This window comes from Bubalus bubalis, chromosome 1 (genome assembly GCF_019923935.1).
Source record: "Bubalus bubalis isolate 160015118507 breed Murrah chromosome 1, NDDB_SH_1, whole genome shotgun sequence".
NCBI classification, from domain to species: domain Eukaryota; kingdom Metazoa; phylum Chordata; class Mammalia; order Artiodactyla; family Bovidae; genus Bubalus; species Bubalus bubalis.
In genome coordinates, this window is record NC_059157.1 from 174,473,852 (window position 1) to 174,490,191 (window position 16,340).

Sequence of the window (16,340 nt, forward strand, 5' to 3'; positions counted from 1 at the left end):
CCCAGGAAGCTGTGATGTCCTGGGATGGGATTGGTAGGGGAGGTGAGAGGTTTGGCTTCCATCTCATTCTCCCTGGCAGTGGAGGCTGCCCTGCTGGCCAAGATCTGCAGCCTCCAGGCTGAGGGTAGCTGTTCTTGGCCCTCCTCTAAACTCTTGCTTGTCTACAGTCCATTTCCCTTCAAGGCAGGGCCTGGCAGTCCGACTACATCATAATCAGTTCATCTTTGGAGTCCCATCTCTGTCGCTTAACAAATTGGGTGTCATTTAGCAAGTTACTTCACCTTCCTATGCCTTCACTTGTCTATGAAATGGGAATAATTATCAAGTAAGGGATATCTGCTTCACAATGAGGATTAGATGCAGGAAAGCCTGCAGTCAACTGCTCCATCAGTAGGAGCTGTTATCTGTAGCTCTCTCACTTTATAAACTGTGTCCTCCAGGAGACAAATTCTGCAGGTGGTATTGTGTGAAGAGACACCTGGCCACTTAGAGAAGAGCTAGCAGGTTACACGTGCAGAGGCTGGGCTGCAGGGGCACCTGCCTCTTTACACCCACTGAGAACATGGGCATGGAGGGCAAGGCCGAGAGCTAAGAAGAGTCCAGCTCTAAAACAGGTCCTTCCAAACCCTTGTTTCATTTCCTCCCGATGGCTGTGTTCTGTGGCAGGACTCATTAGCCCCATTTTGCAGATGAAGAGTTCAAAAGGTAAATAGCTGGGGTCACCCAGCTAGAAAGAGGTGGAGATGGATTGGAGTCCAGACCAGCCTCTGTCTAAGGCTGTCATTGGGTCCCTCGCCAGTGCCCAGCTAGGTCAGGCAAGTTGCTGTCTGATGGCCAGACCAGCCTCACACACAGTCTTCTGGGTTCAATGGCAATGGCATCCATGGGAGCAAGATGTTCCTGTGGGCAATGGGCAGGCTGTGGGTTCAGAGTCAGGGAGACGTGGATGGAAACCATGACTCCTGCTCTTTCTGTCTGTGTAGCGCCGGGCATGGCCCTAAGCACTCCAGGCTTCAGAAACTCAGAGCCCATGTCGTTCCAATGGCTAACCTGTTTCTATGAGGCTAATCTATTAAAGAACAAATAGCCACTTTGCCTAGGATGAAAAAATGAAAGTGTTAGTGACTCAATCGTGTCTGGCTCATTGTGACCCCATGAACTATATAGCCTGCCAGGCTCCTCTGTCCATGGAATTCTCCAGGCAAGAGTACTGGAGTGAGTAGACATTCCCTTCTCTAGGAGATCTTCCTGACTCAGGGATCGAACCCAGGTCTTCTGCATTGCAGGCAGATTCTTTACCATCTGAGCCACGAGGGAAGCCCCTTGCCTAGGACAGCTTGTCTGTAAAAGAAAAAAGGGGGATGTTCATTGCCTGAAAATTTATGAGTACCCCTAGAATGTTTTCTGCCATTTTATTTATTCTGTTGAGTCAACAAACAATACTGTGCGTTTCCTCTGCTCTAGATGCTAAGGTGGGGGCTGGTATCCTGCAGTGGATAAAAGTATAGACTCAAAGGAGTTCTTCGTCAAGACATCCTGACCTGCTTGACCTTCCCTGGCTACTGAGCTGCCATCTCTTATCTTCCGGGAATTGTTTATTTCTGTTTGCTTTGAAAGATAAACAGAAAAATAGAGGCCAGAAGTCCCCATGGAAGAGATGAGGCCTCCCCCAAGTAGGCTCTGCTCTTCTGAGCCTCTCTGAGCACCTTCTGGCAGGACAGCCCCTCCTTTATTCCACCCCCACTGCAGGTAGACTTGGGAATAGACCAATTCCCTGTACCCGCCCAAGTAGTAGAGCCAACTCTGCCTGCCAGATAGGCAAAAATTTAGATTTTCTATTGTACCAGGTTTAGCAGATTGGAGCCACAAAGTTGTGAAGTGAGAAAAAAGAGATGCTGGTACATTCTGGGATTGGAGGTGCAGAGTTAGTCTCCCTGAGGGGTATCGTTCCAGAAGGGTCCAGCCAGGCAAAGCCCATCTGGAAGCCTCACTTATGCAGCCCCCTGAGCTCCCTGCATCTGTACAGGCTATTCTCTGAGCCCGAAATTCCCTCATTCCTCTTTTCCAATTTCTGTTTCTTAACCTAACTCTTAATGTTTTTTGGTGTCGATTCCAGCATCACCTCCTCCAGGAAGCCTTCCCCGATGGACCTCTGTCTCCACTTCAGAGTCTGATGAGGTGCCCTCCCACTTCCACAGTCACCATCACCTGCCTCTACCAGCACTTGCCGTTCTGCAGGAATTCTCTGTCTGTCTGCAATAGTCTGTGAGCTCTTTAGAGCAGAATCTTCACCTTCCCTGCCTTCTGTTTCTAGCATGTGAGGCTGGTGTGCAACCTATCTTTGTTGAATGTTGTTCACTTACCCAGAAAAGTGACAGTTGTTAGTCACTCAGTTGTGTCCAAGTCTGCAACCCCATAGACTGTAACTCGCCAGGCTCCTCAGTCCATGGGATTCTCCAAGCAAGAACACTGGAGTGGATAGCCATTCTCTTCTCCAGGGGATCTTCCCAACCCAGGAATTGAACCCCGGTCTCTCTCATTGCCAGCAGATTCTTTATTGTCGGAGCCACCAGGGAAGCCCTTGATTACACAGAGCTGTGTTGCAAAACCTTAGTGTTCAAGGGTCATTCAAGGGTCAGCTTATATTAGGGAAATGCAGAGCCCAGTAGCCAAGAGCATATGCTCTGAAGTTAAACCTCATCTCCCCACTTCATGACTGGGGGACCTTTTTTCAAAAGTTATCTATTATTTTTGGCTTCGTTAGGCCCTCTAGTGGCAGCGAGTGGGCTCTTTAGTTGTAGCGCGCTGACTTAGTTGCTCCAGGGCATGTGGGATCTTAGTTCCCTGACCAGAGATCAAACCCGTGTCCCCTGTATTGGAAGGTGGACTCCTAACCACCAGACCACCAGGGAAGTCCCAATGGCTGAGTGACCGTAAAGCCTCAGTCTCCACATATGTAAACTGGGGAGAAGCATCACTGCCCCAGAGGTTTAGGGAATCAAATATGTTAATCAAATCAAACAAATCAGATATGTTGTCGCCAAGTCATGCCTGACTCTTCGCAATCCCATGGACTGCAACACACCGGGCTTCTCTATCTCTCACCATCTCCCAAAGTTTGCCCAAGGTCATGTCCATTGAGTCAGTGATGCCATCCAACCATCTCATCCTCTGTCACCCTATTCTCCTTCTGTCCTCAATCTTTCTCAGCATCAGGTCTTTTCCAGTGAGTCAGTTGTTCACATGATGTGGCCAAAGTGTTGATATGACCCACACTTTAATACCCTGCCCAGCATGCAGTGAGTATTCAGTTCCTGATTCGGGGGGATGATGATGATGGTAATAATGACAGGATGCTGTTACTTCCACGAGGAGGTACCCAGCAAACAGGACACAGGCGGCACTGGCGCTAGTTGGCATGTCTGCCTTCCCTCCAGGCTGAGCTGCTTCATGGCAGAGCTTGGGTCCAGTCCAGACTTCGGGCCATCCTCAGTACTGAGCCCCTGGAATGACTGAGCCCAGTTCCATGGGAACCCCATGACTTTCTCCAGCCTCACTCCCTCTTCCCCAGAATGGTGGCCTCACGGGACCTTGAGCTCTCTGATGGGTTGTTGTTTTAAAATTAATCCTGGGTACTTTCTGGAATTTTTAAGGACTTTTTAAAATGACTTGTCAAGATTTAACATTTTATTGTTTTGTTTGTCCTAAGATTCATGGTATCATTTGCTCTTGGCTTCTTCATGGTATTGGAATCACATTTGTTCATGCCCACGAAGGCCTACTGTGGCTTTATGGGTCTGTAGCTGTTGCTTCTGATGGCTTTTATGTACCTAATTACTTGTTCGTGTTTTAAGGTCTTATTAATCTAGTTTTAACCTGCTTTTAGAATGAATCGGCTTTTCCCCTGAATGTGCTAATTTTAAGTCATTGCCAGACCCCTTGTAATGGATCAGAAGATCACCCAGCCTGGCCTCCTGGGCAGGGGAGCTCGTGGAGTCAGCCGGAAAGAAATGGGTTCAAGTGATGTCTCAACCCCTAACCCTGAGATGGCCTGGGCGGATTACTTAACAAGCCTAATTTTGATCAGCTGTAAAGCTCCCAATACCATACCCAGCACTTGGCAGGTTCTCATTTACTTTCCCTGTCCTTCCTACCCTCCCACTTCCACATTTAACAGTACTAGAGTCTAAAAACATCCTCCTTGTTCCAGAAACCCTCAAAAGGTGAAGCACCAAACTCCAGGGGGAATGGCCAATTTGTATCTTTTATCCATTCACATCACGTATAGAAAGTGTCTGGTCACTGTCTGGATTTTCAATTTTCCCCTTAAATTTAAAGAGCACAAGCTTTGGAGGGCTCTGGCCTTTGCAGGCAGAACCAATCATGGACAAGACCTCCCCTCTTAGGACTTGGCTGTGGAACCACAGAGGCAATCAGGTCCAGCCTGAGGCCTCCAAGCAGAGGCCTCCCAGAGCTGCAAGGGCGAGTGCAGAAGGACCACTGAGCCATCATCCCTGTAATTGTGGGAGTGGATGTTTGGGGCTCTAAGGATGGTTATAAATCCTTGGCAGCTAAGTTCACTGTCTGTGGTTCATGCCAGGTCACTGGGTCCATTTAGTGGGAATGGTCTGTCACTCCCAGTACAGGTCACTCAAATGGAGTGAGAGGCTTCAAGGCATCCTTGGAACCAGCTTCCTCAGGCTGCTCGTGGGACCTGAGTTTTCTATGTCACCTCCATGACAGCTCGGGTTTCTAAGTGGTCAGGGGAGCTGGATAATGACTTTTGAAGTGGCAGTCCCCCGTCAGAGGACTGACTGTCCTCACTCATCTTTTGGTGCGTGTGTTTCTGGGAAAGCTGCTGACAAGGACAAAGTGTTGGGGGTTATTAGTTTTTAATAGAAAAGTTGGGCCGGCTTTGCTTTATAACCAGCCGCCTTGGGCTGCAGCTCGTTTGCAGAATTCAGATGGTCTGTGAGAATTACTGTTAGGAGGGGAGCTGAAGGTGGCCATACGTTCCTCTTGTCCTTGACTTGTCTGGGCTTCAGTTCCAAGGTGGGGCCCCAGAGCCCATGGTGCAGGGGTTGAGGGGGACACCACACTGTCTCTGTGATCTGTACCATACCCACCTCAGCTCCCACTGGCACCTGCCTTCCTGTGCCTCTTAAAAAGCACCAGGAACATCCTCTTGCCTAAAAGTGCCCCCACTAGACCCTGATTACAGGATTAGGCCATGATGAGTGTCCAAGCTAGGAAATTGGATTGAATGACCTCTTAAAGACCCTTTCAGATCTGCATTCACAGTGCAAGCTGAGCCTCATTCCAAACTTGGCCTGATGTGCCAAAGGTGGCTGCTCACCACAGAGGGAGGTCACAGAAGAAGTCCTGGGGTTCCGGGAAAGGTTGTTATCATAAGCTGTTTTGTGTCATAGAAAAACAAGCAACCATTGTTTGTTACCCACCCATTTCCCAACATTCTTTCCTTCTGTCCTCTTATGCGTTTGTAGATGATCACCCTCCTCCCTGACTCCCCACCCCTTTTCTGTTCTTAGGACAAATCTGTTCCTCTGGGAAATGGCTGGTTTATTCCCACAGGATACAAAGCTTAAAAAGGAAAAATCCATGTCCACCAAGTATGAACAGGGAACAGCAAAGGGGGAGAACTCAACCGCATTTTCAGAGCCGCTGCAGCTGTCAGTGGGGAGTCTCCAAATAGGTCTTCTACTTAAACAAAGACTAATTAAATTTTAGGGGAAGCAGACATCAGAGGGCTTCCGGGCACCCGAGTCAGCAGGCAGCCCTGCAGGGTCTCCTCTTGGATCCAAGTCTTCTGGAAGGGTAGGCGCTTCTGAAACATTTAGCCATGGTAACTATCTTGTCCATCACTTCTCTAATCTCCAACTTTAAAAAGAAAGGCTTAAAAAAAAAAAAGAAACAAATGCTTTAGTTATTGTTCAACTTTGACAAGCAAATCCCACCCTTATCTAAGTTCTGGATGTCATGATCACCATTACCTAGGGCCCCATACACAGGCCCTATGCACTTTATGTATATTTTCTCTCATCCTCAGCATAAACTGGTAAAGTGGGTCTTGTCGTTATCCAAAGCCACTTAACAAACCACCCCAAAATATAATACGTTAAAACAACCACCATTTACTCCCTACTCGTGGTTTTGTGGGTTGATTGGGTATTCGCAGCTTCATGGGAGTGCATTCAGCTGAAGGCTCGGTTGAGGAGCCTCAGTTCTACAGTGATCACTTTTTCTCATCCCCTGGAGAGAATCATGTTGTCTTCACTCCAGTAGAAGAGCCTCAGTTCAGTTCAGTCGCTCAGTCGTGTCTGACTCTGTGACCCCATGGACTGCAGCATACCAGACTTCCCTGTCCATCGCCAACTCCCAGAGTTTATTCAAACTCATGTCCATTTCAGTGATGCCATCCAACCATCTCAACATCTGTCATCCCCTTCTCCTCCTGCCTTCAATTTTTCCCAGCATCAGGGTCTTTTCCAATGAGTCAGTTCTTCGCATCAGGTGGCCAAAGTATTGGAGTTTCAGCTTCAGCATCAGTCCTTCCAATGAATATTCAGGACTGATCTGCTTTAGGATGGACTGGCTGGATCTCCTTGCAGTCCAAGGGACTCTCAAGAGTCTTCTCCAATGCCACAATTCAAAAGCATCAGTTCTCTGGCACTCAGCTTTCTTTACAGTCCAAATCTCACATCCATACATGACTTACTGGAAAAACCATAGCCTTGACTAGAGGGGTCTTTGTTGTTGGCAAAGTGATGTCTCTGCTTTTTAATATGCTGTCTAGGTTGGTCATAACCTTTCTTCCAAGGAGCAAGCGTCTTTTAATTTCATGGCTGCAGTCACCATCTACAGTGATTTTGGAGCACAAGAAAATAAAGTCTGTCACTCTTTCCCCATCTATTTGCCATGAAGTGATGGGACCAAATGCCATGTAGAATAGCCTGCACTTCCTTAAAGCACAACAGCTCCATCCCAAGAGGGAGGATCCTGAGATGATGAGCCCCCAGTGAGCCCCCCGGGCTTCTGAAAGCACTGTTTGTATTGTGCTTCCTGCTGTCCCATTGGCCAAAGCAACTCACACCACCAAGGCCAGAATCTGTGTGGGAGGGAGCTTCCCAAGTGTGTGAACGTCATATGACCCACTGGGGATCCTGATGGAACAGTGCCACAGAAGGTACTGCGAATCCCTCTTTTGTAGATGAGGGCCCTGAGGCTCAGAGAGGTTCCTCCTGTTGCCCAAGGTCATTCCCCACAGCTTGGGACAGAGGGTCCAGGTCTGTTGACTCCAGGGAACGTGTTCTTTGCTGACAATACTGGGTCAACCTGATACAGCATGGGAGGGAGACAGATCCCAAGAGCTGAGCTTCCCAGCCTCTTTAACCCAGAGGACAGCCCAGCAGGCTCCCTGGCCCCTTGGTGAGTGTTCCACCAGCAGACCAGAGCCATGGGGCTGTGTGAGGGCAAAGGCAGCGTCAGGAGGCATTGAAGACATGCTCCAGGCCACAGTCCCAGTTATAGTCCAGGGTTATGACCCTGTCTACCTCCCCCTCCTTCAGCACCGACTCTGTTTGGAATGCCTTCCCACTTTAGAAAGCTAGTCACATTTCCTCGAGAATGAGGGCCCTCCTGCCTCTGTGCTTCCCCTGACGCCAGCACCTACAACACTGAGCTATAACCACCTGGCATGTCACTGTCCCTCCTTCTCTGTGGTGGTCTCTTAGGGGCATGGATCTTCAGGACCCAACTCTGGCTCCCAGCACCTACACCCAGCAATGGTTGGGCTGAACTGAAGGGTGTTGCATCTGGGGGCTGCTCAGAGTCTTAGCATAATGTCCATGTTTTCTCTGCAGCCCCTCAAAATTTACCAGACATCTGCTGGGCGCCCTGCATGGGCTGGGAAATGAAGGCACTGTGTCATGTAAGGCCCATGTTCCAGCCCAGGTTCTTTTCCTCATTAGCTGGGTGACACTGAGAAAATCACCTAACCTCTCTGAGCTCAGCCTCTCCTGTATCTTCAGTATAGACAAGAACCAGTCTCTTTTCTGCCTAACTCACCCAGGGTCAAGAGTCAACAGGAATTCTAGGCTGAGAAAGTACCTCCTGTGGAAACTGACATAGCATTTGTGTGTTTGGATCCTTCTCTTTGAGGGTCTGATATGTAGGGCTCTAACAAAGAGTTCTCTACACTCCAAGAGCCTTCTACTCCCTGAATCCCTAGATCTATCATGAAGCCTGAAATTGCACTATCCATCATTCTTTTGATAAGGTATTTTTTATTATCTATATCCAAATGGTCCCTGTTAAAAGATGCCAAATGATCTGGAAAGGGTAACGTGTTAGCACCGGAGCAAAGCCTGCTTTACCATTAATGAACATCTCTTTCAAGCTCGTTCTCTGACATTGATGTTGGAAGGGAAGCAGGTGTGAGCCTTCTGGAGATCAAGGTAGTTATATTTATCAAAAGCCTTAAAAGTATGCTCACTCTTTCATGCAAGTCTTTTTGCCTCAGAATTTATTCTAACAAAACATTGTGTTCAAAACTGTATACACGGAAGTATTATTTATAGTAGCACAGAATTATAAATAACCTAAATGTCCAAGAATAGGTAACAGGTTAAGTAATGGTGCATGTACAAGGAAATACTGCCAGGACTGCCTTCCATGGGCCTGGGATCAGGGCAGCTGCACAGGCTCCTGTTCCCAGAAGGGGCCTTCCCTTGGTTTAATGCTCTGCTGTCACTGTCTTAAAATTCTTGTGTGCTTGTTACGTCGCTTCAGTTGGGTCCGACTCTTTGCAACCCCAGGACTGTAGCCTGCCAGGCTCCTCTGCCCATGGGGATTCTCCAGGCAAGAATACTGGAGTGGGTTGCCATGCCTTCCTCCAGGGGATCTTCCCAACCCAGGGATCTTACATCTGCGTTGGCAGGCGAGTTCTTTACCATCCTTTACCATCCTTAATCATTTTTTAAAAAGGAGTCTTCATTTTCATTTTTTGCTGGCTGGGCCTTACAAATTATGTATCCATTTCCTAAATATTACATAACAATTAAAATAATGCTTATGGAGAATATTTGTCAAAGTGGAAAACTGCTTCTATTAAATGAAGAAACGGGTACAAAACCATATATGATGCAACCCTGAACTGGCGTATCTTATGTCTCCTGCATTGGCAGGAGGGTTCTTTACCACTTGGGAAGCCCACTGTTTTAAAAACAAAAACATTATACATAGAGATCCTGGCAGGTTACAGTCCATGGGGTTGCAAAGAGTGGAACACAACTGAGCGACTAACACTTACAACTTTCATACATAGAGAAAAAAGGACTGGACAGAAATGCACCAAAATGTTAGAGTAATTATCTCTGAAGAAGCAAGATTACAATATTCTTTTTATTACTGTGATCTTTTTTGAGCATTTCTTGCATTTTCTAGGATGGAGGGTAGGAATATGCTCCTTGGCTCGAATGTTTCCAGTAGAGACAGAAGTGTATCTCTTGTAACTGAGCATCACAGTTCTTTCTTGGCCTCTGGGTGCATCTGGAACCCTCTGTATGCAGGGGAGGCTTCAGAATAAACATGAAGAGCAGCGCAGTTGATGAGGAGGCCAAGTGTTCTTATGAGCTCCTTGAAGTTGATTTCAGTCCCCACTTCCCTTCACAGGCAGGGTGTGCACAAGGCGCTCAGCAAACGGTCATCCTGTCTGTGGCTTGAGGTCATTGGTAGCCTTTACCCTACACCCCCCTTCTCAGACATTCACTTCATTCTGCTCTGACTTGGAGGTGGGACCTTCCCTCTGGCTTGGGGCTGGACATGTGCCCCGAGTGATCTCTGGACCAGGGAAAGAAGCCGCTCTCACCCCAAGTCCTCCCATACCCCTCGCGCTCTGGGCTCCGGGAGCAGAGGGCAGCTTGATTCCTGGGCGGAGCTGGGGACACACGGGCTCCACCTGTCCCCCTTGTGCCCGCCTCTCACGGCAGGCTTCATCCCATCAGTAGGGGGCAGTAGAGATCAGCAAACCCAGGCTGGAGACTGGGGGGTGGAGTAGGAAGGGGCAGGTGGTCCTTCCGTAGGGAGTGCACCCCTCACTCCACACCCACTTCCCAGATTCCTCCTGCTCTCCTAAATCCTTTTCAGGCAATCGCTAACCGTCTTCTCAGCTGAGCAGGGCAGGAACACAAAAATCCTAGAAGCTTACCTCTGCGAAGCCAAGGCCTCTTGAGTTCATGGCCTCTGACTGCCTCATATGACAAATGAGGACACTGGGGCTCAGAGAAGTGACGGACTTGCTCAGAGCCTCACAGTGAAGGGACGCATGGGGTTCTAACCTCTCCAGGGGGTAGGGCAGAGCTCAATGGACCGGAGGTGGGCAGCTGCAGATACGGGAGATGCCCACTGCACACAGGTCCCAGTCTAGCCCATGGGCTTCTGGGCTGTCTCCCGTCTAAATTCCAGCACTCCCAGCTCTGTATTTCTGGGTAGATCCATGTGCAGAGACTGGGCCTCCTCCTGCTGTCTGTCTGGCCATCAGCACACCCAGTACCTGTGGTGGCTCACGAGGCTCAGGGAAGATGCGAGAGCTCAAAGGTGGGGCAGGGGGTAGGGGGTGGCGGCCTGACCAGAAGGGCAGACAAGTTGCTTCCTCCTCTTTCCCCACCGTGGTCCCCTGGAACCTGGAACCGAACACGGAACCCGTCTTGAGGAGCTTCCTGAGCATGCTGCACATCCGTGCCTGGCCCAGCCCTATTCTCAGCCTTTGCACTGTCAGCCCAACCCCAGTGACTTTTTCTGTCCTAATTACCCATTTACATTTATGAAGGTTTTTGTAAATTTTAAAACTGATTTGCATGTGATGGGCAAGGAGCACGAGGCTGTAGATTTCTCTAATGAAACTGACTTGAGCACACCCTGGATTCTCAAGGTTGGGGCTGCCCCTACCCCAAAGCCCAGGGGCTGCTGGCTCTGGAATAACAACTGTATTTTTTACCTCGGCAGACCACGGTGAGCTGGGATGGGGACAAGCTCGAGTGTGTGCAGAAGGGTGAGAAGGAGGGACGTGGCTGGACCCAGTGGATTGAGGGTGACGAGCTGCACCTGGTAGGTTCTGGAGGTTGGGAAGGTGGGTGGGGTAAGCCACGCTGGGCCCCACAGGTCCTGGTCATGTTGGGGCCTGGGTGGACTTTGGAAGAATGCACCATGTCTGGGCCTTGCCTTTGCTCTGAAACTTCTCTTCCAAAGCCCTGGAGAAGACGCTTGAGTGATTTTAAGAACAGAGCAATGTGTTTAAGGTCTGGGCTGACCCAGTTGTCCAATCAGAGGGAGATGAGGAGGTGCATCTGCTAACCATCAGATGTGGAACCAAGCCCTTTAGCATTCCATATCTCTTTCCATTGTCTCAGCAACCATATGGGCCAGGTACTGTTATGGTTCTTATTTTGGAGAAGACATGGAGGCTTACATCCCAGTAACACAAGCTAGAAGATGACAGAACTTACATATGCTCCCAAATGATACCCGTTTTCACCATGCCAAATTGTGGCTAGCCAGAACCAGGGTGACTTCTCTAAGCTTCTCAAGACATGATCTTATTACCCCAAAACTGGGTTCACCTCTTGGTGGGTGTCAAGCCCAAAGATACAACCAAGCCACAGATTGGGAAAAGGAAGGATTTATTACTTGCAGCAAGTAAAAAGAACACTGGGCATTTTTCTGAAAGCCATGTCTTCCCAAACACCAAAATTGGGGAAGTTTTAAGCCAAGGGCTCATGCGTATTCATGAAGGGACTTGAGCAGAGGAGAATTCAGCATTCAGATGGGCCAAAGGTCGACAGCTTTAATTGATGGAAGTCACAAGGGTCAGAAAATGTCCATCCTTAACCTGAGTGGGGGCTTTAGTTCCTTCAGAACCCAGAGATTGTCATGTGTATCCCTTGAGAAGAAACTCAGCCTCTGTTTTATCACAGTTCCTTGACTGCTTTTCCTTGATTCCTGCATTTCTTCACTTCCCTTAAGATCATTACTTACTCAGACCTGTTCAAGGCCAGGCATTAAATCACAAAGTGGCTTCAGTCAAAAATGGTTTATTTTATGTCCAAGGACCCCCTACCCTATCTGCTAATCTCAACAGTCTGGATCAGGAGAGGAGAAGCCTTTCTTGGCTCAGGTGTGGGCCCCTCCCTCACCCTGTCCTCCAGCCTGGGACCACTGGTTAAAGCTGCGTCTACACTATCATTATCGGGAAAAAGCACATCCACATCCAGAGTAGGTGCCTTAGCCCCTGGGGGTCTAAAGTACCACCTGCCCTCTGAGCAGAGACCTCGCATCACTCCTGCTCCCTTGGAACTCTGTGTTCTGAGAAAGGAGCCACGTACAGGTGACCAGGGTTCTATTCTAACTCACCAGGTACTTTTGGGAGGTGCTTTCTTTCTGTCAACCTCATCTGGAAAACACCATCCTACCACAAAGGGCTTCTGCCGAGATCAGGGTCTGTAGGAGCTTCAGGACGTGTGTGCACTAAGAAGAGGCACCAGGACATCATATTCAGAGGCAGCTTACAGCCTGGGCTGCAGTGCCTGACCTTGAACCAGTCTCCTTCTTGAGCCTCCACTTCCCCAGCTGCAGAGCAATCAGGGTGGGTTATGTGATCTTCATCAGCCCTTTCAGCTCAAAAGTTCCGTGACTTTTTGCCAGAGGTTACAAAGTAGGGACCACAGGCATCTTTTATTTGGCCATCCATGGGCCTTACACTTTTCCAGCTAACAACTTAAAAATTAGGAGATGTTACATAAATATTCAAGTTTCCAGCCTCCTACCAAAAAAAAAAAAACCTTGGAAAGTGTAGAAACACTGTGCCGTTGTTCTTGCTGGCGACATTCAGCAGGGGCTGCCCTGCATTTTAGTACTACCTGGGAGCTTTTAATATAGCAATTCCAGGACTCCACCCACTGAAATGCTGATATAACCAGTCTAACCTGGGACCCAGGCATTTTTCAAACTCCCCAGGTAACTCCAGTGTGCAGCTGGAGCTTGGAACCACCATGCCAGTTTGCAACCCTGGTCTCAGGGACCTGTTGAGCCCTTTAGGGGTTGAGCCTTGCTTCTGGCCCTGATTTCTTGCAAATCTGTGCACAGTCTCTGACCTGGGCTCAGGCCTGGTGTTCTTAAAGCCTTTTGGCTCCTGGAGGGTAGTAGGAGGAAGGAGGCATCCGAGGGTCCTGTTGGTCGGCTCTGAGCCGCATCTGTCCCCAGCCAGCTCTATCTAGAGGGCATAGCCAAGACCGACGTCCCCTGACCCGGTTCATCTGACTCCCCAAGGAATTGTCTCATTCAGACCAACTCTTGAGGAAAAATAGCAGTCACGGAGTATTTTCAGAGTTCCTGCCCCTGGACATGCTGAGCCCCAAGTGTGACCTTGCTTTGGCCAATAACAAGAATCTGTTTTTGTTTCAGGAGATGAGAGTAGAGGGTGTGGTCTGCAAGCAAGTATTCAAAAAGGTGAACTGAAGCTTGAGCAGATCTTGGTCTCTCGGAATGAGTGACATGACGGGGGCACCGGGGTCCCCCCCTTTCTGCACAGCATGGGGCAGAGATGCCTGGCTACCCCCGCCTCTGTTAGCAGAGTCTGTCTCTTGGTGTTTTCTCTTTTCCTTTTCTTCAAACAAAGCCATCCCAATAAAAGTGGTTTCTGCTTGAGATGTCTGTTTTGGGGAAGCTTCAAAACCCCACTGTGCTCACATTTTCTCTGAAGGCTTCTGAAGCTGGCTTCTCTTAATGCCAGCCCAGAGCAGAAGTGAAAAATTCAGCCACATGCATGCAGGTTTAGTCCTGAGGTTAACCTGTGTGGTCTCTCCCTAGGGCATAGGCTTGGGTTCGAGATGGGTGGCCTGACATTCAACTGTCTGTGTGTCAAATACCTACCATGTCATGTGTCCAGTGTGGGCCAAGGTGTAGTGAGTGCCACGGAAGAAGGCCAGGATGCCCTTTGCCTGGGAACTTATAGCCTTGTGAATGAGAACCAGCCAACAGTGACTTCATGACTGCACTTACAAGTGTACAGGAGACGCTCCAAAAATTATTTGTAAATGAAATGGAGCTGGATAGGATTTTCACCTCAAAGCTAGAATGAGGTGAACACTAATGAAAGGCTGTTACCAATTGGATTTGATTCTAGAGGTGTCAGAAACACACTCCTCACCACCCCAAAACCATCCCCACCTCATCTGTGGGCTGATGCAAAGCCATCTTCTTCACTGTTACAGATGAGGTGTAACTTGCAAATCCCCCTGGAAGACAAAAAGCAGTCTCATGTTCTCACTAAAGTGTAAATGACTGTTAGCTGCACCTTTGCATAAAGAAACAGGGAAACAGTGAGGGAATGGGAGCTAAGGGATAGGAAGAACCACTGGGAAGGGAGAAACTCATGACCCTCAACATCAAGCTAGCCCAGGCTGGGCCCTGCCCCTTGGGAGGAGCACTGTGTTAGGAGTCAGATGAGCTGAATTGGAATGCCAGTACCACCACTCACAGGGCCACCATACCTCTCTGGACCTCACTTCTATAGTCAGAAACCCACAACAATAATCTCCCTCCCTTCCTGCACAGGAAGGTCATGAAGCTTATCATGGATGTAAAACTTGTGGACTGCCCAGCGCTGGACCAGTGGCTCTCAGACTGGGCTAAACCTTACACCCACCTAAGAAGCTTTGAAAATTTCCCATCCCTAAGCCACTCTCCAGAACCAACTACATCAGAATGTCTCCAGGTGAGACCCAGGCATCAGTATTTTTTTTTCAAGCTCCCCAGGTGATATTAGTATGCCACTGGAATTGAGAATCACTGCCCGAGCTGGGTGTTTCTAACCTGGGGGTAATCCAACCCCAACTCAGGAGCATTTGGTAATGTCTGGAGACATCCTTGATTTCACAGCTTAGGTTGTGGGTGCTGCTGGCATCTATTTGGATAGAGGGCAGTGTGTGTGTATTAGTTACTCAGTCGGGCCTGACTCTTTTGTGACCCCGTGGACTGCAGCCTGCCAGGCTCCTCTGTCCATGGGATTTTCCAGGCAAGAATACTGGAGTGGGTTGCCATTTCCTTCTCCAGGGGATCATCCCAACCCAGGGATCGAACCCAGGTCTCCTGCATTTCATGCAGATTCTTTACCATATGAGCCACAAAGGAAGTGGACAGGGATGCCTCTAAATATCTTTCAATGTCCAGGACAGCCCCCACAATGAGGAATTACCAAGCCCAATGTGTCCACAGCGGCAAGATTGAGAAGCCCTGACCTAGAAAAACATAAGAAATGTTTGTTTTTTGATTACTGAGGTTATTTCCCTAACCCAGACCAAGGACATGAAAGTCCAGAATGGCCTAAGATTCTTAAAGACCCCTTCACATTTGTAGCCTTGGTCTTTGTCCTTGAGGGTATAGAACTCAAAGACCAAGATTCTTGTAAAGACCATCCATTCATTCATTCATCACATGAGTGTTACATGAATGCTCAGTCCTTCACTTTGCGACACTATGGACTATCCTGCCAGGCTCCTCTGTCCATGGAGCTTTTCAGGCAAGAATACTGGAGTGGGTTGCCATTTCCTTCTCCAGGAGATCTTCCTGATCCAGGGCTTGAACCCTACTCTCCTGCATTGGGAGGCAGATTCTTTACTGCTGGCACCACCTGGGAAGCCCCACCAATGCTTAATAAAGATCTATTAAGCAGCAGGCACTGAGCAAACACTACACCTGTTGGGCCACCAGGCATTCCCGTCCCATCCCTGGTAACTGAGATCCCATCAGACTTCCGCTCTCAATACATAAATGCCTCACTCAACCATTAGGTTCTGAATGGGGGTGGTCTCAATGGTGTGGCCCTACTGGTGTGAGTGTGATGTACAGAGACTCCCGGGAGTCTCTGTTCCCCAGGGGAGACTCAGTCCCACTCACTGATTAGCTTGAATATCAAGACCTATTTCACTGGGCAGTGGGAGCCCCAGGAGGTTTCTGAGTGGGAGAGTGGCAAGATCCATCTTTTAGCGGAACTAATCTGGTAGCCGTTCTCTCCAAAGTAAGAAGAGAAAAGGTGAGGAATAGCAGTTGGAGTTTAGCACAGGGCAGTCACATTTAATTGAAATTCACTTCACATGAGATTAATCTTTCCAAAGAAGTACATGTCGAGTGGGAGGGATGTTTCTTACTGTACATAAATCTATCACCATGGAAGCAGGCTTTGGGCTTTTAACTGCTACTTTCTGGTTGGAAAAGCCATTTCCGATGGCTTGCAAAGGGCTTGCTCCTAAATTGGCAGCAGTGTGTAT

General features: G+C 48.8%; 1 pseudogene; it reads left to right on the top strand.

The window, feature by feature from the left end:
- LOC102401361 overlaps positions 1-13,719 on the top strand; it is a 170,823-nt pseudogene extending 157,104 nt beyond the window's left edge.
- Positions 13,720-16,340: the final 2,621 nt, after the last annotated feature.